The sequence below is a fragment of the Falco peregrinus genome, chromosome 5 (assembly GCF_023634155.1).
Source record: "Falco peregrinus isolate bFalPer1 chromosome 5, bFalPer1.pri, whole genome shotgun sequence".
Taxonomy (NCBI): Eukaryota; Metazoa; Chordata; class Aves; order Falconiformes; family Falconidae; genus Falco; species Falco peregrinus.
In genome coordinates this window covers 109,432,841-109,459,722 of record NC_073725.1, presented here as the reverse complement: position 1 = coordinate 109,459,722, position 26,882 = coordinate 109,432,841, and the positions used below count along the sequence as shown (strand labels likewise).

Here is a 26,882-nt window from a genome sequence, read left to right as displayed (position 1 = left end):
TTGGTAACTGTTTTATTTGTCTAACCTGTAGAGGATAATAAAGCGAAGACTGATATATTCAGCCATAATTATGGCAATTGGGATTAGAATCTTCTGATGCTTTCATAGTAAAGAATAGAATAAACTATAATGCAAGTTATATGGCCAAAATATTTCACAGCTAACTGTGCAGTGTTACTGTCCTGATTTTTCCTTTCTTGTGGTTTCGCCGTGGTGGATCATTCTGTCTCCAGCTTCAGTACTTGTGCAACTCTATTTTGTCTTCTAAATGGGCCATGTACTGTCCTCCACACTAGCAGTGGAACAGTCACCCACATCTTTGTCAGTGTGCATTGGACACCTTTTAAGGTGCAAATCAATATACTGTGAGCAGTTAAATTTATACTATTTGCGTTTAAGTTTTTCTTTATGAGGAAAGAAAGTTTTTCTTACTTTGAAAAAACTTGAGTGCTTTATTGTGAGCAAGCAAATAATGTGATAACATGCATACTGGGCAAACTGTCCTAGCCATATATGTTCATAAATGCATTGTTATATATCAACACAACAAGTATGAAAGTGTTTCTATCACTATATATATCAATAGCTGAGACTGGATTTGGAGGACATTGTAATTTACTGCTACTAATATCATACATAACTTTGAAGAATATTTAATTTTCTATCAGTGTTCCTTTAATCAGTTTCTGCAACAAAAACTGTTTTAAAGTGTCTGAAGTTATATGAAAGAGTAAATTCCCGATCAAAATACCTGTCATAGAGGGTTTTCTAACTTCCTTGTTTGTCTGACAGCAATTCAGTGTGGTTGATGATGCTGACTGAAGTGTGATTCCTGGGTTTCTTTCCTTTTTTTTTTTTTTTTTTTTTTTCCTTCCCCCCCCCTCTCTTTTTTTGATGTTCCTGGTTTCATGTGGGTACTCCTATTGATGGACTGATTCTTCTGGTAAGGGATTTCCATACTGTGACTCAGGTGCAGTGCAAGCAATGTGACAATTACAGGAAAATACCTGTTAGGATCAGGTAAGTTGGTATTTACATTGTTTATACCTTCAGCTGAGAAGCCTTACAAGTCTTAAAGCCTCCTTTCACCTGAGATTAGTTGGAGCACATACTTAAATGAGCAGTGTTCAGAGATCCTAATCTGGGTTGAGGAACAAAATGTATAAGCTAATGCTCATACTGCGTGGGCAGTAGTTGTGGCTGCACCTGAAAGCAGTTTCATACCTGCAGCACTTCTCCTCCCACTGCCTGTTCAGCTGCTTTTTTTGTCTAGAATGGTCTGGCCATGGAGATTGAGGACATACATGTCCTTGGACTTGAAAACAGCTGCCCGGAGCCCCAACGTCTTTGTGATCCAAATTTCTTAGGTCTTTGTGAGACTTCTCCTTTATGCCCATGCTTCTGTTTCACTACACAATAAAATGTGTCGCTGCTGCTGCTTGATTCAGGCTGTTGTTGACCCCTCAAAGTGTGCTGCAGTGACTCTACTGGCCAGCAAAGTGGCACCAGTGCCATCATCCAGCTAGAAGAGGTTTTTCCCACATCAGGTTAGAAGTCCTATGTAGTCATCAAGGAATTTCTGCCCAGCTCTGCTGTGTACCTTGTTTTCTGTTCAAATCTTGGTTTTCTTGAAGTTTTACATGAAATGAATTGCACTGCTTAAAACAATGTCAGGAAAACACTAGAGTAGAACCAGAGTCCTGGTCCTGTACTGCATGTTCTTGTCATTTGCATCAGCCTCGGTTTGTAAAACTGACTGCATGCTTGTGAATTGTCTGGGATTTGTTTTGGTGGAAGGCAGCATAGTTTTTTGCTCCAGTTTTGTTGATTCCTGCAGTGTAGTTCATGGACAGTCTGAAGGTCTTTAAGTTAAAAGTAATAAAGAAAGGTAAGGTTGGTTTGTATTCAGATGCTTGGAAAAACTTTTCTATTACTTGCAGACCTCTTTAAGCAGTTAGTTTCCAGATTAATCTTGATGTAGGCCAAATGTTAACATGCACAACTGACAAATAAGTACCCAAGCAAGTCAGAGTATTTTTTGGCCTTACTTGATTTTAACTCATCAGCTATTTCTTTATTATTGATGAGCCAGGCACCGGAGGGAGTCCTTATTTCTGCACAAAACTAATTCCTTCTGTTTTCATTTGTTTTGTTCGCTTATTTTCACTTGTACCCCAAACAGAGACAAAGCTTCGTGCCTCTAGGTTACATCTTTCTGCTTTTCTTTCTGTTCTGAATCACTGTTGGAGAGAAGTTGTGGACTGTGTCCTGGCAGATTCTGGTGACTGTTGCCGTTCTGCTGCACAGGGAAGCCTGCATGACATTGCTGTCCTGGAGCTGTGTCAAACACACCATGGATACTTTGTAATTTGAATGCTAAAACTGAGATCTGCCCAAGTATTTCCTAGTAAGAGCCAAGAGGTAGAAATACAGAAAACAAACCCAAACCAGCCTTTCAAGCAGTGTCAAGAAGTTTTTGTAAAATTTGCCACAGGCAAAATCTGTCGTCTTCATTTTATAACATGTTTGGCTTTTCTGTGAAGTCAGATATTGGAGCTCTCTGCCTTTGATTTTTTTTTTTTTTTTTTTTCTTGGAAACAGAGGGGGGGACTTTATATATGATGGCTTCAGAAGGTTAAGAAGCAAGCATTTCACTGTCCTGGATAAACCTGGCATTGAAAATATGTTTGTACAGCTGTCACCTTTGTCCCTTAAGCTATTCTCTTCTGTGGTCAGTGGGTGTTTCTCATGTGTCTGTTGGATGACAGCTCGGGAAGGGACACACCTTGTGGGAAAAGATTCTTTATGTCTGTGCCCTTTTGACACTGTTCTGAGAAGAGCAATGTCCAGAAAACCTTTCTGAGAGAGTTCTTTGCTGAATAAAAATTATTTTTTTATCAGACAGCATCTAAAATGCAAATGTGTAGATCAAAACTAAGTTACAGGAAGACATTTGGTTAAAACATGGAAGAATCGCTTTTTTTATAAAGTGCATTTAAGTTTGTGTATGCTGAAAAAGGTTTCAAAATTACATTTATATTGTCTAGACCTTTGTGCGCTGTTGCAAATTCAGTGCAACCACCTTCCAGCTAGATAGTTTATGAAAATAAATGCCTGAAAGTGGATTCTCAAGCCTTCCTTGTAAGTGATGTCAACTTCATCTGTCAGCACTAAAAATACAAATTGGCAGAGTTAAGCAGTTTGGCATTAAGGAGTAAAATCAGAACTAATCCCCAGAATGAAAGCTTTTTTGCCCATTTATATTCTTATTCTGTTTCTGTTTGAAGTGACTGGTCAGAAAATTTTAGTATGCTAATTATGTATCTTTCTAGTTTTCTGTGACCCTGTCCTACTTCCTTCTTGTACAACAGAAGTTAAACACAGACCTTTATATCTTGGGGATTTCTGCAAAGATACTCTTTACAGAAAGCAATGCCTAGGAAAATAATTGAAATGTTTTGGATCAATCTTTAGTGAAATTATCTACTTTTTCTTTCCCACTGTCCTGGTTTAAAACTGTTATACAGTACAGCTGTGTGGAAGTAGTGGTTTGGTAAATAGAGATGCTTAGAAATAGCTAATTTTTCTCTAATACTACTACTGCAAATTGCATGCTGCTTTTTTTAGTTCTACTTTCATATTTTGCTAGAGCATGACAAGCAAAAGAAAAATATGAGCATTCCAGAGAAATAGGTGTTGAGTCTGTTCTCTTTTTTTGTAGTTGTTGTAGTTTGACGTTTTTCTTGCTTCTCCTCATGCTGCTCTCAAATGCTTTTTGTCCATTGGCACTTAAACAGAAGGAGAGGCAATCATAACAGGATGCAGAACACATTCTCAAGATTTTGGACAGTTGAAATTGCAGTTAATTGCAGCGAAGCAGTGGAACTTTTGATGCCTTCAGGAGTTCTGGGCATGGTGCATGAATTTATACAAAAGCTGAGATCTGTCTTTTCCAATAACGAATGTATATTATGCAGGGGATTAAATGGGATCATTCTCTTCATATGTGTTTTGTCTGTTCATTTGCAAATGCACCAGCTGTAATTTATTGGAAATCTCATCTTGGTGTACCCTTTCAAAGAACAGTGGAAAGCCCAGGTTAATGCAGTCTGTGCTGTCAACAGGCTGAGAAGTTCCATGAACTTTTATGAAGTTTTATGAAAAATCTTAAGAGCAGTGGTTGAGGGGTTTCACCAGGTGGGCTTTTTGGTTTGTGATGATTTGATTGTTTTGGTGGTTTGTGTTTTGTTTTGTTTGGTTGGGGTTTTTTTCTAAGCCCCTTCATTCTGCTATAACCTGGCTTGGTAAATTATTCCATGTAAAACTCAGGATTCATTACCATTTGAAGTTAAATTTTGGAACACTTTACCAGGTGTGTAACCTGCTGTCATTAATTTGAAACGAGTCAAATTTCACTTTCTTTTTAAAGATAGCAACGACATTTTCTGCTGTTCTGGCTGGATGAATATCTATACTTGGAATAAAGTGATACAAAGGGCTCAGATAACCTTGCAATGTCTTCTAAGAGTTTGTATTGTGTGACTTGCTGTGTGTTGGAGGTGCTAGGAAAGCAGGTTTGTTAACTGCTCTTGTCAACAAGAGTTGTTTAGAGTCAAGGGTTATACAGATTAATCATGTAATTATTAGCTATGCTCAAGGCAAGTAGTTAAGGACAACTCTGATACCACTGCGTAAATAACTAGAGGGAAACCTAGAGCTAATAAAATGTCTCTGCTGATGGTGAATAGTACTACATCACTGACCAAATCTGATCGAGGAATTCCTAACGGCTTTCTATTTTTAGCCCTTGAAAGAGGGGTGTGACCATAGACACACACTGATGACTAAACCTTTTGGAGTGCTTTGTGGGGCTATAAATACGAAGTGCACTATTTCGGTTGCAGTACCTGTGAAATGGATCTGAGAGAGAGTGAGAGAGAAGTTCTCTGCCAGTAAGACCAATATTCCTGTCTGACGCCTGTTTTGAGGTTGCCAACGTGTCGTGGTGCTGTGCTGCTGAACTGCATTTATGTGCAGTTCAATGCAGCAGATGCAACCAAGGCTCTTTTGATTTTTAAATAGTTACTTCTAAGGGAAATGTTAACCAGTGAGAGTTTCTAAAGAATTTTGGCACAAACAGGTGGCAGAGTGTTTCCAAACATTTCAAACAGACCAGACCTGCAATGAAGAACATTACTGTCCTTTACAGTATATATTGTGTATGGTCTTAAAATTAAATTTGCTTTTTACAAGCTTGTAGAGTGTAGGTCAGCACAGCAATCAAGTCTTTTCTTTTTTTTTTTTTTTTTTTTGGTGTTGGAGTGTCACTAGAGATTTAAAAGTGTTAGGCAAGCATTATAGATCATAGTAAACCTAGTTAATGTGAAGTGCAGGGGTAGCACTCCATAATTATTGCAGGTATTTTTTCATTATCCTTGAATATTTTTTAAATTCAGTTGGGGTAGGTGGGGGTGGGGGGAGGGGAATAGAAGTAGACATGTCACTTCCTTGCTCTTATCCTGTAATGTTCTTCTACCACTCTCACCACCCCCTACTACCCTGCCTACAATTTAGCCTATATGTATTCATATTCTTAACCTTTTACTAGATTGACTGCTTCTGTGGGCAGAGTCAAGCAAAAGGCACAGTAAAGATAATTGACCTACAGAGCTGTTTTGTCTTACTGCTCTCTTTAATGAGGTACAATCTTGCTGTGGGGTGAATAATGCAAGGCTGTTCTGTGAGCACTGACAGGATAAACACGCTTAATGTTGCCAATAAGAACAAAGGAAAATGTTCTCTTTGTAGATGTTGAGCCTTGTTCTGATGCTCTCAGCTTTGTAAAGGATCTTCTGAAAGCTCCCAACACAGATCCAGGCGAGCAGCTTCTAAATTCAAGGCACGTGTAACCATCTGTGCTGCTTTGAACAGATTGTGTATACCTTTGACAGCTTCTGGATCCTGAAATAGCAAAAGAAACAGACAAAAGTTCAGATTTTTGACTTGGTCACTGTGCTGTGTTGGGTTCTTTTTGGCAGCATTGTACAGCAGGAGCTAAACCAACTGCAGGATGGGAGAATCTTTTGAAGTCTTTGAAGACAGAGGTTATGTCTCCATGTTCTGGAGATTAGTATGAGGTTTTGACAGTCATCCTTAAAGGAATATGAACTATGGGACATTTGAGGAAAGAGCCAAGGGACTGGTGGGAACAGTTTTCTGGGCAAGTGCAGCTGCAAAAACATGAAGCTGATTCTCCCTAATGATTTGGAAGAAAATATTGGTGGTTTCCTTTTGCAGCAAATCTTGCGATGTGTAAATGGAAAAGAGAAAGACAAGGGAGCCTTTAACCTGCCCAGCAGTATTTCTGAAGGCAGTTTGTTAAAACGTGAGTCATATGATGTTAGCACGGATTTTTTTTTTCTTTGATTTTTTTCTCTTAATTTCTATTCTGACAGCTTAAATCTGGGTGGGAGAATTTCTCTCTCTGGCTCCCACCTTTTCTTGTTCTGCAGTAGCTGAAACAAAACACTTGAAACAATTTTCTTAATAGATGAAAGGAAGACTTCCCCTGTCATCTCTGCTGAAGGCCTGTACTTCAGGATTCCAATAAGAGTTATTTCTTTGCTATCATTAAGATTCATGATGCCCTCTTCTCTTTGTAGAGGTCCCTTTTGTGATAAAGGTATGATGCCCTAACAAAAAAATCAAGTCCCACAGCATTCTCCTGGAGGATCTGGCTGCTCATGGCTTGCATGGGTATACTTACGCTAGGTAAAAAGCTGGCTGGATGGCCAAGCCCAAAGAATAGTAGTAAATGGAGTGACATCCTGCTGGCAGCTGGTCACAAGTGGCGTTCCCTGGGGCTCAGTATGGGGGCCAGCACTGCTTTGAATCTTTATCACCGTTCTGGATGAGGGGATCGAGTGCCACCCCTCTGTAAGTTTGCTGATGACACCAAGTTGGGGAAGGGGGGGAACGTGGATGTGCTGGAGGGCAGGAGGCTCTGCAGAGGGGTCTGGACAGGTTGGACCGATGGGCCAAGGTCAACTGTATGAGGTTCAGCAAGGCTGAGCGCTGGGTCCTGCACTGGGTGGGGGCACAACAACCCCCCACAGCGCTACAGGCTGGGGGCAGAGTGGCGGGGAAGCTGCCTGGTGGGAAAGGGTCTGGGGGCACTGGTTGATGGCTGGCTGAACACGAGCCGGCAGTGTGCCCAGCTGGCCAAGAAGGCCAACAGCGTCCTGGCTTGTAACCAAACCAGCATGGCCAACAGGACAAGGGCAGCAATTGTCCCCCTGTCCTCGGCGCCAGCGAGGTTGCACCTCGAATCCTGTGTTCTGTTTAGGGCCTCTTGCTTCAAAGGGGACATCGAGGTGCTGGAGCATGTCCAGAGATGGGCAATGGGGCTGGGGAAGGGTCTGGAGCAAAAGTGTGATGGGGGACAGCTGAGGGCAGCGGAGGTGTTCAGGCTGGAGAAAAGGAGGCTCAGGGGGGACCTTATTGTGCTCGACAGCTGCCTGACAGGGGCTGTAGGCGGGGGTGGGTGGGTCTCTTCTCCCCAGTAACAAGCAACAGGACAAGAGGAGACAGCTTCAAGTTACACCAGGGGAGATTTAGATAGGATATTAAGGAAAAATTTCTCTGTTGTAGGGTAGTCAAGCATTGGCACGGGCTGCCCGGGGAGGGGGTAGAGCCATCGTCCCTAGAGGCGTTTTTCACACACGTAGACATGGTGCTTAGGGACATGGTTTGGTGGTGGACTTGGCAGTGCTGGGTTAACAGTTGGCCTTGATGATCTAAAAGGACTTTTCCAACTAAATGGTTCTGTGATTCTCTAATGCTGCTGCTTTCAGTCTTGCCCTCTTTATATTTTTATAGCAAGATACAGTAACAGGTAGGTACATTAAAGAAGGAATGGAAATTAGCCCTACCTGAAGGTGGTGGATGGGGAGGTTGGGACCAACCCCAAACTTTTAGAGGAATTAATGGCTTTACTCAAGTGCTGTAAGTTCTCCTTTTTGTCACTTTGGCCCTAAATCTTTCTGAGTAACAAAATGAAAGCAGTTTTTAGTTCTGCTCTACACAGAATCCATTCCTAGAGAAGGGAAGAAAATGAAAAACACAAGTGCATTTTAAAATTACAGTTCTCTGAGGTAAAGTGCCAGTGTCACTAACCACATTCAACAACATTATTAGCTGGAGCAACGGAGGTAAAAGCAACATAAAAGGGAAGCCTTTTGCCCCTCAGACCACACAATTATTGAAATGGTTAGTTTGAGGCATTTTAAAGCTAGGAATTAAGAAATTATTGGAATGTCAGTACCTTTCCATAATACCAAAGTCACAGGGGCTGGTTTGTGTGTGAGTAAGATGGAGCCTGTCATTTTCAGAGGTCTAGTCATAATGTGGAATGAGCTGGTGGATTTTATCCCATTCTCTGCTGATCATATTATCTTTCTCAAGAACAATCATGATCTAGCAAGTTTAGCGCTTTCTGATCAGGTGAGACTGTGGATTTGGGCAGCAGAGATCACAAAGTTTGTTATAAAATGAAGTACTTTGTGTGCTGTGCCTATACTCCTTAGTACCTTGAATGAGGTTTCCACCATTTAGTATTGCAAACCATGTGCAGCTAAGATCAGATCTTAGCTGGAAAGGGGATTTTTTTGCTGCCGGTTGGAAATAGACAGTAAAAAACCCTTTCTCTCTTGCATGATCTAGGACTTCATACCTCCAGAATCTATTCCAGTTCCTAGAGTCTTCTCTGAATTGAATTAATGAATTATCCTCCCTGTTGTCTCACCCTACAGCTCCTCCACTGCAACATCTAATGCCTGTCACTGAGGACAATAATATTAGCTAGTTTATGCCTTTGATGTAATAATGTCAACTTTTGCTAAGATGGCTAGACTTGTTATTTCGTGAGCTACTGACTTGGTTAGCAGACCTGCCCTAAGAGTTAGCTTTCCTCAGTTCAGCAGCTATTCTCATGTGTTGCAGGGAGTGTTGCTCTATACCAGACTGTTGAAACCACCACTAAAAAAATGTGTGCGAAGTATGTGTATGTGGAGGCCTTTTGATTAAAAAAAAGCTCAGATCCTTTCACTGATCCCGTTTACAGCACAGTACTATGAATAGTTGTTCTCATAAATGCCACAAATTCTGTCCATTGACACACTTGGGCACAACAGCTGACCTAGCTCTAGCTGCTTTAACTGACTTTGCTGCTAATGTGTCATGAAACTCTGTGAGGCCTTTACTGAAGGTTCATGGTATTGTTTCAGTTTTCGTTTTTCTTGGAAGATTCTTATTGTATCTTTGTTCAGTCATTGGAAAACTATCTCCGGAGCTGCAGGAAAACACCTGGAAATCATGGTAATTGTCTCCATCACAACATCCTACTGTACTGGACTGCATTTGAAGAGTCCTTTCTGAATTTAGAATGCAGAGCTTTGAGCCCTACTGTTTGAAGAAGGATATGATGTCAGAATAATACATGTTAAAATATGTTAGAAGGAAAACGTGTGACACCTTAGATAAGGTATAAATTAAGAATTATCCCAATTATTGGAAATCTGACATTACAGAAAACAATACATATGAACATTTTTCATATTGAGGTAAGTGGGGCCAACGTATTGGCTAAAATGATACATTAGTGTACAAAGTGTGCTCACGGCAAACTGCAGTCTTTGAGTGTTTTTCTGTTGGTTTCCAAATTGTTGGGTCAATATTTAAGGGAATTAAGTCACCCAACAGAGTGAATGTTTGGAAGGACTCAACTGTTTGTAGTGAATACTATTTAATTTCTTGTATCATTCAATGCGTTGCAGCTGTATTACATTATCAGAGAGGGACAGCTCCAGTTGTGGATAGCAAGGTGGTTTATTATAACAGTATGAGAACAAATGGGCAGAGGTCGGATTAACCTTTGTTCTGAAGTGCCCTCTAGAAGGCCACCTTAGAAATGCTAACAAAGATGTAACTCCTCATTTTCTACAAACTAATCTTTCTAAGATACTTCTATAGGAAAGGAAGTTGTTCTGGGATTTCAGATTAACTCAATTGTTGCATGCCACAATTTATTTTGCCATGGTGTTTTTCATACACATATATTTTCTACTTGCTGCACTTCCCTGCTAATTTATCTATGCTGGCCTGGCAGAGTGCAGATCCATAAAATATGAGGCATCTTAGCAGGAGAAATTGTAATTTGAGAATGTGGATTAAGCTGTACTTTTCCAAAGGTATGAATTAGGATTATGTGGCTAAAGCTGTTACTGTTGCAGTGTTGAGCCAGACACAGTGAGTGCAAAGCCTGGGCTACAGTTTCCACTTAATACTTCGGTTTTCTGTTGAGCCTGAATGATGAATACTCTTATCTCTACTATGATCCTATTGTTATCTCAGCATTTGTGTAGACAGTCTTCCTTGAGTAAAAGGTGGGGAGGTAGAATATAAAAAAGCCCTAGATGCATGAGCAAAATACCTTTTGTTTTCACAGTATGCAAAAGCCATGGCATTTCTTCTTTTCGGGTGAGTTTTCTATTTGAGGAGTGCTATGAAGAGGTTTAATGGCTTTCTGTTTGTTCTCTTTTGTACAGTCATATAGTCCTTCCTATCTTTTCCCTTGGCATTAGAGAACAGCTTCTTGCTGTTTGTGGAGGTGCTAATCGGTGGGTTACATTAGCACAATGTTTCTTAATATATAGCGAGAACATTTTGCGATGTGAATTCTATTTCACCATGCAGAGTACATCACAGAGTGTCTTTAAAATGCAATTAAGGACTGCAAAGCCTGATACATCAGCTGCCTGGGGAAGCAAAGTTTACTTTGTTAGGAAGCAAAGAAAGAACATTGTGAGTGGTGTGTTCAAAGTGAGGATTTTTAAAAAAATTTTTTAGAAGTAGAAGCAAGTAAACTTCAAGTACAGTTGAACACCTGCCTAGCAGAACTGTTCTTCACCATTTGGAATGTTATTAGCCACTGTTGGAGTATTGTCTTAGATCTCCAGCACTTCAGTAGTGTTTAGCATCTGATTTAGGCCGTAAACATATGCAAATTTATACTGGTACTTTACAAATTGTACTCTAACTTTGCAAAGGATCACTGTTCCCTGCTAGATTGACCAGAATTACCCATCCTTCATTTTGTGGTATCTTTACGTTTTCATTAGAATAAGCTTTAACACTCTCATCTGCTCTGTCTCTCTCTTCCTCCCTCCCTGCCCTGCCCTGCAAGAAATTGCTTGTGTATCCTTTATGGTACTAACACCCTCTTCCTTCTGCAAGAAATGGTTTGGTTTTTTGCTTTAACAGACTTTCTATACTTAATTATGATAATAAGAAATAATGTAGCAAAACCACTTGGCTTGTGACTGTGAGACTACCAGCTGTTTCCTGTGAAGGTTAGAGGAATGTAAAATCCATTTCTGTTTTCTCGAGTCTGCCCTGTGTTAATGCTGACAATTCTACTACAAGTACTTCATTTGTTTCTTAAAAAATAAAAATTGTCTTTGAGAGATGGTGATAACTGGCACAAAATTGATTCTTGGCAATACTTGAGGAGCACTTCTTGCAAGGGTTGGATTAAATGCTTAGAGAAGAAAAAAGGTATTAATGCTAAACCTTTAATATACAAAAAAATCTAGATCTTTTAGATGAAACATTGTCTTGTAGCTCAGTAATCTTGATTAGAACATGATAGGAAGCAGATCTGAGATACTGAATTTATTAGAGACTAAATCAGCTTTGAACACTTCCGGTCACGCTATAGGTGTTTCTAAGAAGAGTGATAGTTGGGACAAAACTTGTAACTTAATTTTCTGAATGAAGTTTAATGATCTCTATACACACACAAAATTTATGAAACTTTTTTCCAGCCTTTTCACAAAGTACTTGTTCCAGCAGACATTTTTTGGATGCCTTTCAACTTCCTTCATAAGTTACCTTTCTGCCTGACTGATTTCCTCAGTTAAGGTAGCCATGTATTTTGTGAGTGGTACTGTGTTTTCCTTGTTAGAATCACACGCCTAACCATGCTATTTTTATTTGTTTAGGGCAGTCACACAGTAAAGAAAGATGAATAATACTAAAAATGAAAGAATTCTGGAGAGACTTTAATGCAGTTAATTCAAAGCTAACTTACCTTTATCTGTCTTCTATATTTGATGGGTTGGTGTGGATCTTTTATGCAGTCTGAAATTTTAGCTGCCAACATCCTCAACTGATTTTACAAAGTTTGAAGAAAAATGATAGCAAAGAAAGAGGCAAATGAAAAGTTATAATCATGTATGAATAAAAGGATGTATTATTAGATGGTCATTAATTTGTTATTTGAAATGGGAATGTCCCTAGATAAATTTAAATTGCCCTTCATTACTTATTTCTATTGCTTCGTTACTGGTCTTATTTACCTCATTACTTTTTTCTGTTAACTTTAAAAAGCATCTTGAATTAGTTATGAAACCTGTTCTTTAAGAAAAGTTTTTGTATTTAGCTTTCAGCGTGCTCTATTTCTAGCAATTATGCTAATGGTTTTGCTGAATAAAATGTCTTGAATGTCTTAGAACTATACTTCTCTTGAAGGAGCTAAGCCTCTGTTGTGCTGAACAGTCCCAGGTACTATATTGCATAGCAGGACATGGACAAAGCCATATTTAAATGCAGAATAACTGCAGAGAAAACATGTCTTTACTGCAGAGGTGAGAGCACGTGATTAATGAGCTGGAAGATTTGCCACAGCTGGGCTCTGCAGCAATGCTTCTCATACCCACTGTAGGTTAAAAGTCTCATTTGCTCCACTTCACTGGCACACATGAAAACACCTAAGCCTGGTGCCATCACACCCCTCCTACTATACTAGGATTGTTTCTACCACAAATTACAGGGTCGTGACTGACCAAGAAGGGCAGGGCTTGGTCTCTTGTACCTTTTTATGGCATTGCAAATAGCTATGCAATCATCCTGGAGTAACAGTGCAAGAATACAAATTACAGACTAACCCAGTCTGCTGGTGTCTCAGTGCAAGCGCTTGTTTATATCTGCTTCACTCTGCTAGTTGTTTCACAAAAGGCGTACGGACATAAAGGCAATGGCAAAGGGTCAAAGAGGTCTTGTGTAGGTGTAAGGTGCATTTAGTAGGTATTGTTGAAGTTACTAGTGAAATAAGCTACCTGGGAATTAACCATTGGTATTGCATCAGTGTACAGCAGTTCAAAAACAGTACAAAGCTCCTTCTCCAATTTGAACTGCAGATGAGTATGGGGAAGCAGACAGTAATTAATGGAAGTGAAATTTAGTCAGAAGAATCATCAGTTTCCAGGAAATGCCAGCAAAGCTGTGCCTCTGCTTTCTGATCTGGTGCAGATGCAAAAGCGTCGCTTATGTTCAGGTCTGTAAGTAGTTATTACAGAGGTGGGAAGGAAAGGATCAAAGATCCATGGGTGAAAGTTCATGTAAGTGTTGAGGCCTGCTTGATAAGGTTAAGAGGTTAAAAAAAAAAATTCTGACTCACAAAATAGATACAGTACCAATCTTAAAAGCATCTGCTTTCTCAGATGGTATTAGTAGTCTTGGTCTTCTGATACTTGGTGTAAATAATGACCGTACATCTCTGCATAATCGTTAACTGCATACACTGTATAGGAAGATCACATTTCCACTCTCTTGCCCTAAGGTTAGTTGGAATGAGAACGTGCTGTTTTCTGCCCACCAAGGTAAAAACAAAAGGCCTGATTTTTCTTCTAGCCCCTGGGAAAATCAGAAGCCTGTGCATAAAAGTCAGCTAGAATAACTAGCACTAGTTTGAAGCCCCTGAGAATGGTGGAAGACTCCAACTCAAAGATACTGTGTTGTGGCGCTGGTGGAGATGACAGTCATTTTGAAGCCTGGAGCATCACAACCCAAACAATCACTCAAGAAGAAAAAGTGTTGGCTTGGAACAAACCAGAAGTATTGCAAATGACTGCTTTGAATCTCCTGGTAAGTTCCATCTTCTGTCATAAGACTGCAAGGTGTTACAATATGTGCTATTTATTTTTAGGTTTAATACAGCAGGAAGGTTTAAAGCATTAAAACTTTCTTACATGGATTTAAGTTCTGTGGAGAAAAAATTCTGTCCTCTAGTTTGTGACTAAAGCTTTGTTTTCAAGAACAGGCAGCAAATAGCCATATTTGGAGAGTGGGCATCGAGTGTGGGGTTACTTCTGGTTTCATTTAGCTATATGTTAGAGATGCACATGATCTTTTCAGTTGTGTATTCAGATCTTTCTGTACTATAATGGACTTGAACACACAGAACAGTGGCATTTTGCCCATTTCCCGTGTATACTGGTGCCCGGAAAGCACATCTTTTATTCTGTAAAGTATCAGTGTATGAAACATTACCCAAAACAATTTATAAAGGAATTGGCATTAACTGGATTTTGCAGTTACAAGCTACTAAATCGACCCAATATTTAAAATCTCTTAAGAATTGGAGAGGGAGGGAAAATGATTGACAGTTTAAACACAATAGAGAAAAATAAGACAGTTTCCTACTAGCATTTTGCAAAAATGTTTAAATCTTCCATCTGTCTGTCTTTTTCTCAAACATGTATGAATAGGTCTACTAACTTTTAAATTGTGCATGCAAAAATCATCTAGATCAGAAGCTTTCCTGAAGCTTATATTTTCTGTTGTCGATGTAGAGCTTCTGGCAGGAGATGTGAGGGGGGTGTGTGCATGGAGAAAGTTGTTGGTGTTGCTTAGGACACTAATTCTGATGTGCTGTATGCTGTTCTTTCCTGCTTATGTATCAACTTTTTAAAAAAAACTTCATTTTAATTATCCTTGTTGTAAGGAGCCAGCTTTACTTTCCCAAACTTGTGAACGGATTGGCATTCTGCTTTGAGCCTGTAACTTGGTTACAGTCACACCTAATTCTGAGATTTTCTGCTGTGGTGCTTTGGGAGTGTTACAGTTTCTTGAATTTACACAAAGATATTAATTTCTAATTCTGATAACTCCAACAGTAAAGGTTTCATTTGTTTGGTTGGGGGGATAGGGAACAAAAATTCCCTTCAGAAATATAGCCAAGCTGAAAAAAGGTTGAAAGATGCAGTGATTTATAGCCTTACTAGAACAAAATTATGTGAGGCTACGTGGCCTTTAATATCAGGTATATTGCCTCAGCTGTGACATCATGTTTCAGATCTCTCAGTCCCTAATTTCTCTAAAATACACGGGTGTATTGTCAACAGTTCTTAGTCTATTCTGGTTACAATGGAACATTTTAGCAAGATTTCACCAATCACTACCATGGGAAGTGGTCTATTTTAGCTCTTAGCCAAGTTATTTCTGAGAACAATCATACTTCTTTAAAACACAGGTTTTACATCTTGTTACTATTCTCAGATAGCAGTTTTCATAGAAATCTTTGTGGAGCTATACAAATGCTAGTCAAACTCTAAGTAACTTCTCTATTTATTCAGAACTGAAGATTTGTAGCAAGACTATTTTTCTTTTTTTAGGAGCAAGTGTACATCTTTCCTTAAAATCAAGTTTTTGACTGCTGTGTGAGAGTTGAGCTGGCCCAGACTGATCAGGGTGAGGTGTGGCCTCTGCACATGTCCTGTGTTTGATGTCTTCTGTCCAAGTTCTTTGCATGTTTACAGCTATTGCAGGATTTTAATACCTAGTTGTGTTTCTGTTGGCGGCATGTGCCTTCATAATAGCATGTGTCTGCATATGACTTTTCAGGACTGTAAGTGGTCCACTCTGACCTTAAGTGCATCACGTAGAGGTGAAAATCTGAGTGAAACAGCTGTCTCATGAAGTATCTGGTCCTCTTCTGATACAGTTATGATCTTGCCATCAGTTGTTTCACTATTTACTTCCGGTTTTGCCTATGTGAAGGAAGCTTTCTTGTGATATGCTGAGATTTTGCAAAGAAAAATGTAACAGCTAATTAAGAGGTTTATCTCAGAAATATTTCTAATTTCAATAATAAAAAAGCATGTTTGTGTAGAGCTTACTTATGTAAAAGTCTACTGTAAATAACTGTAAAGGAAGAAACACAATGACTTGTCGGTTTCATTACCTTTAATTTATCACTGTATGTTAAATTGCTAATATATAACTGCTTCAGAGGCTTGAGTAATATTAGTGATATGCGATCAGGGAAGAATGCTGCCATCCTTATCAAGCAAGCATGTGAGCTTTTTGTGAGTGACTGTTATGCCAGAAGACACTGCTTTCCAACTGAAAGCTATGAATAACTGCAGTCATTAGTAGTGCTGAGGAACTTCTTGAAAAATTTTAAGCATTTAAATCAAGACATCTTGAAGAGCTATTAATATGGACCATTATCTTCTCACTTCTTTTGTATTTTCTGATTAAATAATAGCGGGTGACAAAAGTCATTACCAGTAAAATGACGGCGTAGCTGCAGAGCAATGTTTGACAACTGCTGTTTCTTTCAACTGTTCAAGTTCTTGACTAGCTGTGTGAAGACTGGATTCTGCCAATACTGGGTTTCTACTGTTTATGTAGGAAATTTATTTTTTTGAGTCAAAATATCCATGAGATGTAGCTCTACAAAGAAGTGCACAAAAAACTGAGAAGATGAAGGAAACTGATAGTGTTCTTTTAGTTGAGGTCATTGATCTCTGCAGTTTCAGTTCTAGGGCAGCAAGGCAAAGGACCCACATATAAGAAGATGTCTGCATTCCAGAGACAGCTTCTGTACACTGTCAGGCTTGGGAAGTTTGGGTCCAAATGACTAAATAGGCTCAAGTAAGCAGTTAGATGAGGGATTGCACTCAGAACCCGGATAGTTACCAAATTAGCCCGGTTTCCTTTGGGGAAAAAAAAAAAGAGGAAGAAGAAAGATCTAGTATCACATTTTGTGACTGATGTCTGATGTTCTCAAGCCCCACAGATGGAATATGACTGTAAATGCAAATTCACAACCCAATCCCCAGAGAGAAACGGGAAAGCATTGTGGATCGTTTATACTGCATCCATCACTGATGCCATAGCTGTCACTTCCTATTTGTTTTATAAAGAGATCTGCTTAAGGGATAAAGCTGGAAAAGGAATTCAAGGCAATGATTAGCAGCAAACTTTACAAAAGGAGGTCTACTTGTCCCTCTCTCTGAGTCCTTACTTCAAAACCAACAAGCTTTGTGCTACTTCTAGGCTGCAAAATGTGATGTATCCTGTGCTGAGCTTACCGTGACACACAGGATGACTTTTTATTGTTATTCTCGTAACAGCCATGCTTTAAGAAACCTCAGAAAGAAATGTTTTCTTATCTATCGTAAAATCCAAACCTTTTTAATAGCTATCAAAACTCTTAATCCTTCCATGAAGCAGTCAGACAAGAACTGTGGTTTCCATTTAAGAAAAAAAAACAACAACGCAGTTTGCCCAAAAGTAATGGAGAGAAGCAGCAGATTCAGTAATAGAATACACCCGCCACCAAGAGTGCTTTCTTGCTAGGCCCTATAAACTTTGTTTTAAAACAAATGTTTCTGCATCTTTTTAAGTCAGTAAAATATAAAGCAGTACCAAATTTACTTGGCATACTTGTACTTTTTATGTAAGTCAGATTTTTTGCCTTTCTGACTTGAAGGCTATGGGATTGTTTCCAAACAGTCTGATGCTTTAAGGGTCAGGAGCCTTATAAAGAACAAACAAGAGACTAAATTTTGCTTTTGCTTACACTGGGTTCATGCCAGAATAACTTAACTGCTGTTACCGGAGTTACTTACCCTTGTGCAAATCCAGAGTAATAGAATAAATCTTATCTTGCTGCAAGGAGGACAAAAAGTAAGAAATGTATTTGTCAGGTGTTTTCTTTTGTTAAGCCAGGCAACAATGAAACTGCTCTTACCTGCTGGTTTTGCTCTATCTTTACCTGTAGTTGTCCTTCTGAATTTGTCTTGATGCTCCTTGGAATACCAAGACCTCAGAGTTTAAGGAAACACTCTAGAAAAGGGGTTTGGCATGGAGAAGAGTCTTCTACATTGTGGGGAAACGTTCTTAATGAACAAAAGGGATAAATCCACTTAATCACGTAATCTTTGACAATCACTTGCCTCACATTTGCTCACGTCTGTTTTCTTTGACAGCATGATCCTGAACAGAGGAGGCTATTTCTCAGCAGGTGTATCTTCATTCTGGTGCTTCATCTAGGATTTTAAGCAGCAGATTGTCTCACGGTGTAAGTACTTGCAGCTTGTGACTGGTTCAGAGGCTAACATTCCCTATTTTATAACGACCCCTTGAAGCAGGGTCCCAGTTGACTGCCTGCTGTAGTTGCTATGCCACAATGCCTAAGTGTGGCTTCTGCTGTCACCCCGTTTCTATAGTAGAATCTGGGTGTGAACAAAATTAAATTGTAGAGTCACGAAGCAAATAAACTTCTTACTTAAGAAAGGTACTTTAATCATATGAATCCTTTCTTATCCTGCTGTTTCTAGACATTTTGAAGTGTCTTGCTAAGGAGATTAGAATCAGAATAATTAGATTGGCAGAGAGATCAAGTCCAGCCTCCCACTTGAAGCAGGACCAGCCTCAAGTATCTAGGATGTGGGGGAAAATCCATTGCTTTTTCCATTTCTGAGTAGTGGGGAGGAAAAGCATAGATAAACTTGTATGTTTTGTTAGAACAATGACATCCGCTTTTACCCTGTTTTCCCCATTGCATTTAAACTTGCTTTCAAACTCTTACTTTTCCTGACAAAGAACATCAAAGAAGATGTTTAATTACAACTGTCCCGATGGCTGTAACTTTTTTGTTTCAGCAGTAGTAGAAACTGTTAGTGAGAGGGGCTATTGGAAGACTTTTATGTTGTTTTCCCATGTTCTCAAAACCAGTGCCTTGAGAAAGCATCAGTTTTAATTATTATGTAAATAATAAAAGTACCCAAATGAAAGTTCAAATTTCATTATGTAAATAGCAGAAGTTGTAGAAAACTTCAGAAATTACACTGTGATGTCTTGTACACTTTAAGAACACCCCTTGGCATTTTTCCAGTTCACAAGTGACAAATTCAGTCAACAAGGTTTAGAAAATACATACTACATATTTAACAGCCATAAGGAATCCAAGCTGACAACCTATAAATTTTCATAGGTTAATAGGTCTTAAAAACAATTTCAGTACAGTGGTTCTGGAATTAACTTTTAAATAATTGTACAACTGTCTCGGCAACTGGAAAATTTGACTGGTATGTTTAGGCTGACAGTGGAATATGTCTAAGAAGCAGAGCTACAGAAACAGAAATTTGTCATTTCAAAGTTTTAGTTGGATCATGGACAGATTTTAAAGTTCAGACCTGTTTAATGTGAGAGTTACCCTAGCACATAAACTGTCCGGCCCTCTCAAAGACCATCAGGAAGAAACAGCAAAACCAATATTTTTGCTGAAGGTGTTGTATGGTCTTGGAAGAGTCACTAAACCTCACATGATAGTTCTCTTCTGCAATAATGAACTTGTCTGCTACGACAGGCTGAGCTTCTTTATTAAAACTGGATGTAAGTATACATGCCAAGAGATCTTGCCATTTTGCAAAGACAGGTTGTAGCTTTGGCCATATTCAACCTGAAAAATAAAAGCTAGCTGTCATTAACCTTACTGGCCCTCCTCCCTAAAATGGTTTCTATCTAAAGCTGAAACACTCACATGAGTAGGCAGTGGTATCAAGACAGGGGCAAGGTTGTGGGTGTTGAAAACAGATGCAGCCTGCAAAAATACTTTAATAATATGCTTTTAATTCTGCTTAGGAGCTGGCTACATATTTGGACCTTATCTTGGGAGTGAAGAGGAGCCCCCAGGCTCTCACCCACACTTGTTTATCACACAACCCTTTGACATTCTCCTCATAACAGGTGTGTGTGTGTAAGAATACTTTCTGAGGTGGAACTCTAAGCAACATCTCAAAACACTGGTGCAGGTGAGGGACCTGCTAAGCCTCAAAGAGTATTTTTTGCCAGATCTACAGTGTGGCTGTATCTGTGCAGATTATCAAACAGTAAAGAGGGAGAGCAAGGGAAGGCTTTTTCAGAGTCTTCAAGAACTTACTTAAACAGTAAATATAAGATTTTAATACTTTTTTGTGGACACCGAAATAACTCCAGAAGAAGCTGAAGAGGAGAAGGCTGATGAGATTCTGAAGGGATTTCTCACTGCTCAGACATCAGGTCAAACCTAGCAGCATCCCTGGGGCCAGGCAAGCAGAGATGTAGTTCTGTGTACAGTTTCCTTACTTTCAAGTCTCATGATGGTTTAGAATATGTAAAAGGATTTTTTTAATACTATTGACACCACTAAGATTATGTAAACCTCGATAATTTTACTGAGAATAGATTCTAATCCAGAGTTCTTACCATCTTTTAGTTTCTGATATGCTAATTTAATGCACCGTTGGTTTTGATGGGTTGCCATCAAGTAAGGGACGCCAAAAAGACGTTTAAAAATACATAGTGCTCAGACAAGCTGTTTATAGCACCTAAGAGATCTTCAATCCTGCCCTGAATTAGAAAGCATACATTTCATTTGTATCTAAAAATGGTCAAGTGTGTATGTCCTGTTCCTGGTTTTGTTGCTTGGTTGTTTTTTTTATTTAAAAATCTGAACAGAAAGAAAGGGTGGTTTTCTCCCAGGAGCTGTCTTGGAAAAATTAATAACAAATGTTTAGCTGGAAGCATAAGCTTTGTGGGTTAGGTTGAGTAACTCTAGAAAAGTGTGATGTAATCAGCTATGCTGAGCATTTAGATTTTCTCCATGTGGATCACATGCAGTCTTACACCTTTTAGTTCAGTGGCCTGTGTACAGACTGCCAATCAAGACTGAAAATATGGTACGTGTTTATTCCTGTGCAGGAATAAAATTAAACTCACAGGCTTGATGGATCTATGTATGATACTAGGAAAATACTTTAATAGAGAGTGCCCCACAAATGGTACTGTGTACTGGTACCCTTATAAGTGTGTTGTTTTGCCTATGAAAATGTAATGTAAGTGAAACTATTACCTTTTGATTTCAACTGTTTGCTCTGTGAACGGGGCAATTTCAGTCTGCCATTCGAGAAATTTTAGAATAATGTAGCCTGCTGTATGCCTGGAGTTAATTCAGTGGATTGTGCTCTTTGATCATGAGGTAAGCTTTCAAGTGCCATATTGATTGTCCATGTTGGCAAGCCAAAGAAGCTTCCAGTGTTAGGTGCTTTTTATAATATGAGCACATCTACGTATGATTTACATTCTGTCACTAGGATAAAAGAAGTCACGCTCTTAACTGACTTAGAGCTATACAGCCTTTAAAAGTAGGCCAGTCCCCAGAGTTTTGAGATACCACAAAAAAGATGAAAAACTTTAGGAGCCTTGTTACAGTCTTTTAATAGCCAGCAGCAGAAGTGGGTGGGGTAGGATTGCAACTGGAAAACGTTGTCTTTGGGTTTTTTCTTTCTTTTTTTTTTTTTCCCACTGTGTAATTATTTATTAGAAAACCATTCATTCTCCTGAACTGCTGGGGTATAAACTCTTCCCACCTCAACTGGGTACAGCAGTCAATTCCCCCAGGTGTTTGCAGTGGCTGGAACTAGTGTGTCAGGGTATCAGCTGAAGGTAATAGAGGTTTTGGGTGATAAAAGGAGCTTTGTGGATCACAATACTGGGTTGAAAGATTAAAGGTATTTAAAGTCTTCCAACCAGGATGCCTAAATCCATGAAAACTGTACACTGGAATGTTTTAAAGTGTTAATGAATTACAAGTAAGAAACCTCATTTTAAGTGCATGCTCACTCATGGATGCAGATACTGAAGCTAATGCTACAAAACCAGTGCTAATAAATGTGTGGTAAAACTATGAATGTCGCTCATATGCCATTTCTGATGGGGGGAGAGGTGGGAAAGGTAAAATTTCCTAACAGTGGTGTGAGTTTAAAAGTTGGGAAACTATGATCAAGTTAACAAAAATAAATAGCTGCTCTGGAGTTGAGCTGAGTTCTCAGAGCCGCGATCAGCCGTGTTCTGAGAGTTCAGACACTGGCAGTGAATCAAATATTTCTTCTTTCTCCAGCACCAGTAGTCCTAACATGCCTCTTTGGGGAAGAAGTGTTTTTTCACTTTGAACATATGCCATTATCTTAAGCTAACTGAATGCTTTATGAACATTTCCAAAAAGGACACGTCTTATGTTGAAGAAGGCCAAGAATGCAACTTCATTTCCTCTTCCAAAGTTTAATCTAAAAAATGTATTTGCTTTTTTGTACAGATTTAATTTGGAGCACATATGTATGACATATGTGACATCATCAAATAGTTACCTGATGCTCGTCAAAACAGTGGGAACAAAACAATAACTTCAAGGTACGTATGGGTAACTGTGCTGAGTGTATGAGTTTGCATCCAGAGCTGGCAGTTCAATTTTGCAACAGTAATGTCCGTTAAGAGAAATGGCCACGGTAGTGGCTTTACAGTGGAGGCCTAGATTTTATGAATATTCATATCACCTTTGTGTATAGTGTATGATATAAGCATTTGAAGCATTAAAAGATAGTCACTCATGTGTATTTCAAACATCGTTATAAATTATCGTATCTTCCTGTGCCAGTGGGTAGGCATCAGTGTCATACATCACATTCCCAAGGAGCACAATGTGTTTCTCTGCAAACCATTGCTATTTTCTCTTCTGGCAAGTGGTAACCGCTGAGTTCTGGTGAAGTGATCTTTGTGCTATTGTGGGGATGCCATAAAAATGTCACTTACCAAAAAAACAATGACACCTTAAGTGGCTTGGCATTTGTATGCTACAAATTACATATGGTAAGTAGGTGGATTTGTGAGTTCAGCATTTAATGTAGAAAGTAATGTGTAAACAGTTAGTCGTCTGTGATTCTCTAGTTGGTGTGCTCCATAATGTTAGTGAAAGAAGAGACTTACAATAGGACAGCTCTGCAAGTAAGATTTCTGTTCCTGAGTACCATTTTTAGGTCATCTATTGATCTGTTTGTCGCAAAACAAAGTGCTCAACTGTGCACATCTTGTGAACTTTAAATAGCTTGGGACTGATTTTGCTTGAAAATAAGGAGTTACTTTATTGATTTCTATGGATTTAGCAGTGTAAACAAAATGGTTTCTGATCCTGTAATTTTTTACTTTGTTTTTTTCTTTAAGGTGGTTAAATGCAAATAACAAATTACTTGCTAAGAGCAAAACCAGGTGGTTGTGGACCGGCTGCTCATTACATAAGTGCTCAGATTAGACCAAAGGCTCAGACAGCAAAGCTTTAGTAGATGCACTTGTTTAAAATTTTGTAACTGAGTTCTGATCTCATCATATCTCTGCTAACCCATTCAAAGCTTTAGGTGATAACACTCATTTCTGTTTGTGTACTTGGCTTTGCACAGCAACAGCTGTATGTCTGGTTTTGCTACTCTGTTTATAACCTCTGGCAAAGGGCTAATGTGAAGATCTTGGGACAGTTCTTCTTTCAGTCGCTTTTACAGTCCACCTAAAAAAGGTGACGTAGGAAAGAAACTTTCTGGACTGTTCCTGTCAAAGAGAATCTAGTGCCTTTTTAGCTTAATTTTCATAGCAAGGGACTCGTGGCATCCAATACTTCTATAAAATTCACTGTATTTACTTGGTATCTTTAATTTCATTTAAAATTACATGAAGAAAGTAAAAATGATCCTTTCCTTTTGCAATGCATCTTTTTAGGAGCAGACAAAAAACTTTTTTGGCAGTGTTAAGAGTGCTTTATTTTTAATGTAATGATAAGTCAAAGTAAAGTTTAGAATTGCAGGCCTAGATATCTGAAATACAATCATCCATCAAAAGCCCTCAGTGGGACAATTACAGCCCCCACATCCTCCCACAGCAAGCCATGATTATAGGAGAAGAATTCTTGAGGGCTGCAGCTGAGATTAGACAATGTGGAGTACTCTTACTTCAGCCTTCACAAAATCACCTGGTACAAGTCTCACTAATGAGATAGGTGAGATTAACTGAACGTGTGTGTTCTACATTAGTACTGACTTCACATATTTTTGCAATTTATTTCAGCATCTGTCTTAATGATGTTTGTTTAAATTGGGTAGATCTAGTTCTTATGTGGTTTTCATGTTTTTTACAGAGCAAAACCAGCTTTAAATACTCCTGTATCAAATACAGTGCATGTCCAATACCTGCTCCTTACTGTCAGGTGCTGTCAGCATTGCTTTTCTACCTGACTCTTGTTTTTGTTCCATCCTTATGTTCTCCTTGCTTCTTGAAAGCTAAGACCCCTAGTGTCATCATTCCTTCCCAATGTTTTTAAGCAGTTTTTCCTTCCTACCTCTATTTCCACAACTCACTCTAGGATCTGATATCTGATCTTTCAGGCAATACACACCTTAGTGTGACTGACATGTATGTAAAGCAAGGGTAAATTAGGCCTAAGATGTTACTCTGGTTTAAACCAAGAGCATTGCGATTTGTTAATGCTCTGCACAGACTGCAGAGCCTTAAGGTGCCGGAAAAGATCCTCAGCAATAAATGATCAAGTCCAGAATCTTGCTGTGCTGTATCAGACCAGTCAAACTAGTGATGCTTCTGTGAGTTTCCTTTACAGGAAATGCTTCATGGGGAGCCTGAGCTCTGAATCAGATTTTTCTTTGTTGTTTTAGAAATTAATTGCAAAGGTGTGTATAAGAAGGTAGAAATTGCATGTTGGGGACAATAATATTACTAATAATGATAGAATCCTTCAGACACATGAATGAGAAGATGCAAGTATTTATTCCTTTGTGTCTTAAAGTGCATCAGGTCAAAATTTAAGCTATAGATGTATTGCATGGGAAACCATATGGCCACATCCATGCTTGGAAAGACATTTGACTGAGCTAAACTGATTTCTCAGCAAGCTAGTCCTTGCTGACTGCAGGATTTTGGGGATTATAACAGCAATGTAGACAAGGCTGTCATGTCCTTCAGCATTTTTAGCATGATGTAGGTATGAGCACAGGTGGGCAATTAAACACTTCATGCTTCATTTCCCACTGGGTGTCAGTTATCATTTCACTCCTGTGATCGGAAATAAGTATCAACAACAATGGAGTACCCTCCTCTGTGTTTCATAGTCAAAGGGAAGCATAGCAACATCTGAAAATGAGGCTTGTTTTCTTTGCATCAGGGGTGCTTTGACACCTTTTTCCTAGCCCAAAGGTAAAGTACATCTAATCCTTGCTTATTGTCAAGGATTTTTCCTCAGAGCTGCGCTCTCACATCTCTGGTGATGTGGATAATACTTTTGTTGCTGCTGCTGTTCTGGAGAAACTAAGGGATAAAGAACAACATGTTGTCCTCTTTTGGAAGTGGATGCCTGAATGAACAGAGAAGTCTCTTCAGAGAGTAGTGAAAGGCAGCAAATGGTGCTGAGTAATATTGCCTTTGTTCACAGAAAAAGTACAGTAAGAAAAAAAATGTAGAACTGTAAATGCATTCTAGTACAATATGGAACAATCCTGATTTAAAAAAGAAGCAACAGGAGCAACTCCAGAAAAGATCTGAGATTTTGGGTGATTCTGCAGATTATTTTTTTTAATTTTTTTTTTAACAGATAGTATGGGTGCAGTTGTAGGGAGTTGGTTGTAATATAAAGTACTGCTTGTAGAGAATCATAGATCTTGTGTGTTCTAAGTTTTCATTTTTAAAGCACAATTATATGCAATAGCAGAGAGACTAATTTAACATGTACAGCACAGATAATTTCCATGCTGTGCTATAAAACAAAGGATAGTGAAATCCTGGTTTGCTGTGACATGGGTGCAGAGCCTCCAGACTGACAATTTGGGTGCAAGAAGCTGAGGGGTTTTTTTTGTTTAAATCATCAGCTCATTTTCATAAAGGTAGCCTGACATGGTTCAGGAATGTAAGAGCAAAGATGTTCTCCCCTGAAAAACGCATTCTCCTAGCTTGGTGTTACCCAATATGACTTAGCTCTTGTCTGGCAAAGTTCGGTGAGTAGAAGAAGGGAATAGGTCTTATTCTGAGATTTTTGAAAGGAGCTGATTTTTGTATTGGCTTTAGAGTTTGTTTTTATTCCTGTCCCATAAAAGCTGCTTTTACATGGGAGCCTGAGGAGAGCTCGCTCCGGATGAAAGGAAGTGATGGAATGTATCTGAGAGAGCAGCCAATTTTGATGTCTTTTTCTTGCTGATGGTATGAGCAGTTAAATCTTTTAAAAAAGTGGTGCTGCTTTCTTCTTAGCCCTATCGGCTGTACAATGCGTCTCCGTCCTTTGTGAATGTATCATACTTAATCATCTGCCAGAATCTCTTTCATTAAATTCCTTTAAGAACAAATCACTCTTCTATGAAGTTTGGAGGATCATGTGCAGCTTGGGTTTCCCCTGGTACTTTCGGGTTGCTTTTGATCATCATCTTAGTATACTGGATTAGATTGCCTTTATGTGCTGCTTAGTGACACGAGGGCAGCCTCACATGGCTGTTGGAATATTCATGTTTCATTACATATAGAAACATTTATTGCTGTTGAATAACCGGAGGGACCCACGGTGGTGGTTTTCCCCTTAAAATAATCACTGGGCTCTACGTGCTCGAGGTACGTGGTCTTGTGTTTGGTTTAGTGATCTAAAATAGGAAACTTGGGGAGGAACATGTGCAAGTCAGTTTGTGAGGCATTAGCAAAATCCAGCTCATGCTGATGGGAATTATAAAACTGATAGTGTTGTGATTCCTAAGTATATTTCTAATGAATGTGGCATGCTATCTGTTCACATGAGTAATATTTCTTACCCATCAAAACCTGTTGGCCCATGCTGAGTTCTGGACTGACACAGCTGACTGGTTCTGGTGCCTGATCTTGGTGGCTGGCACTAAAAAGCTCCT

The 26,882-nt window shown here is 39.1% G+C and overlaps 2 long non-coding RNA genes across 2 annotated transcripts in view; both read left to right on the top strand.

Moving 5' to 3' along the window:
* Positions 1-26,882, top strand: part of LOC114011356 (uncharacterized) — a 61,196-nt gene that overhangs the window by 17,563 nt on the left and 16,751 nt on the right. The window lies entirely within an intron of this gene.
* LOC114011348 (uncharacterized) lies at positions 12,927-22,359 on the top strand. The gene is made up of 4 exons (XR_003553200.2): positions 12,927-13,983; positions 18,117-18,208; positions 19,774-19,878; positions 22,265-22,359. It is a non-coding gene; the product is annotated as an uncharacterized LOC114011348 (long non-coding RNA).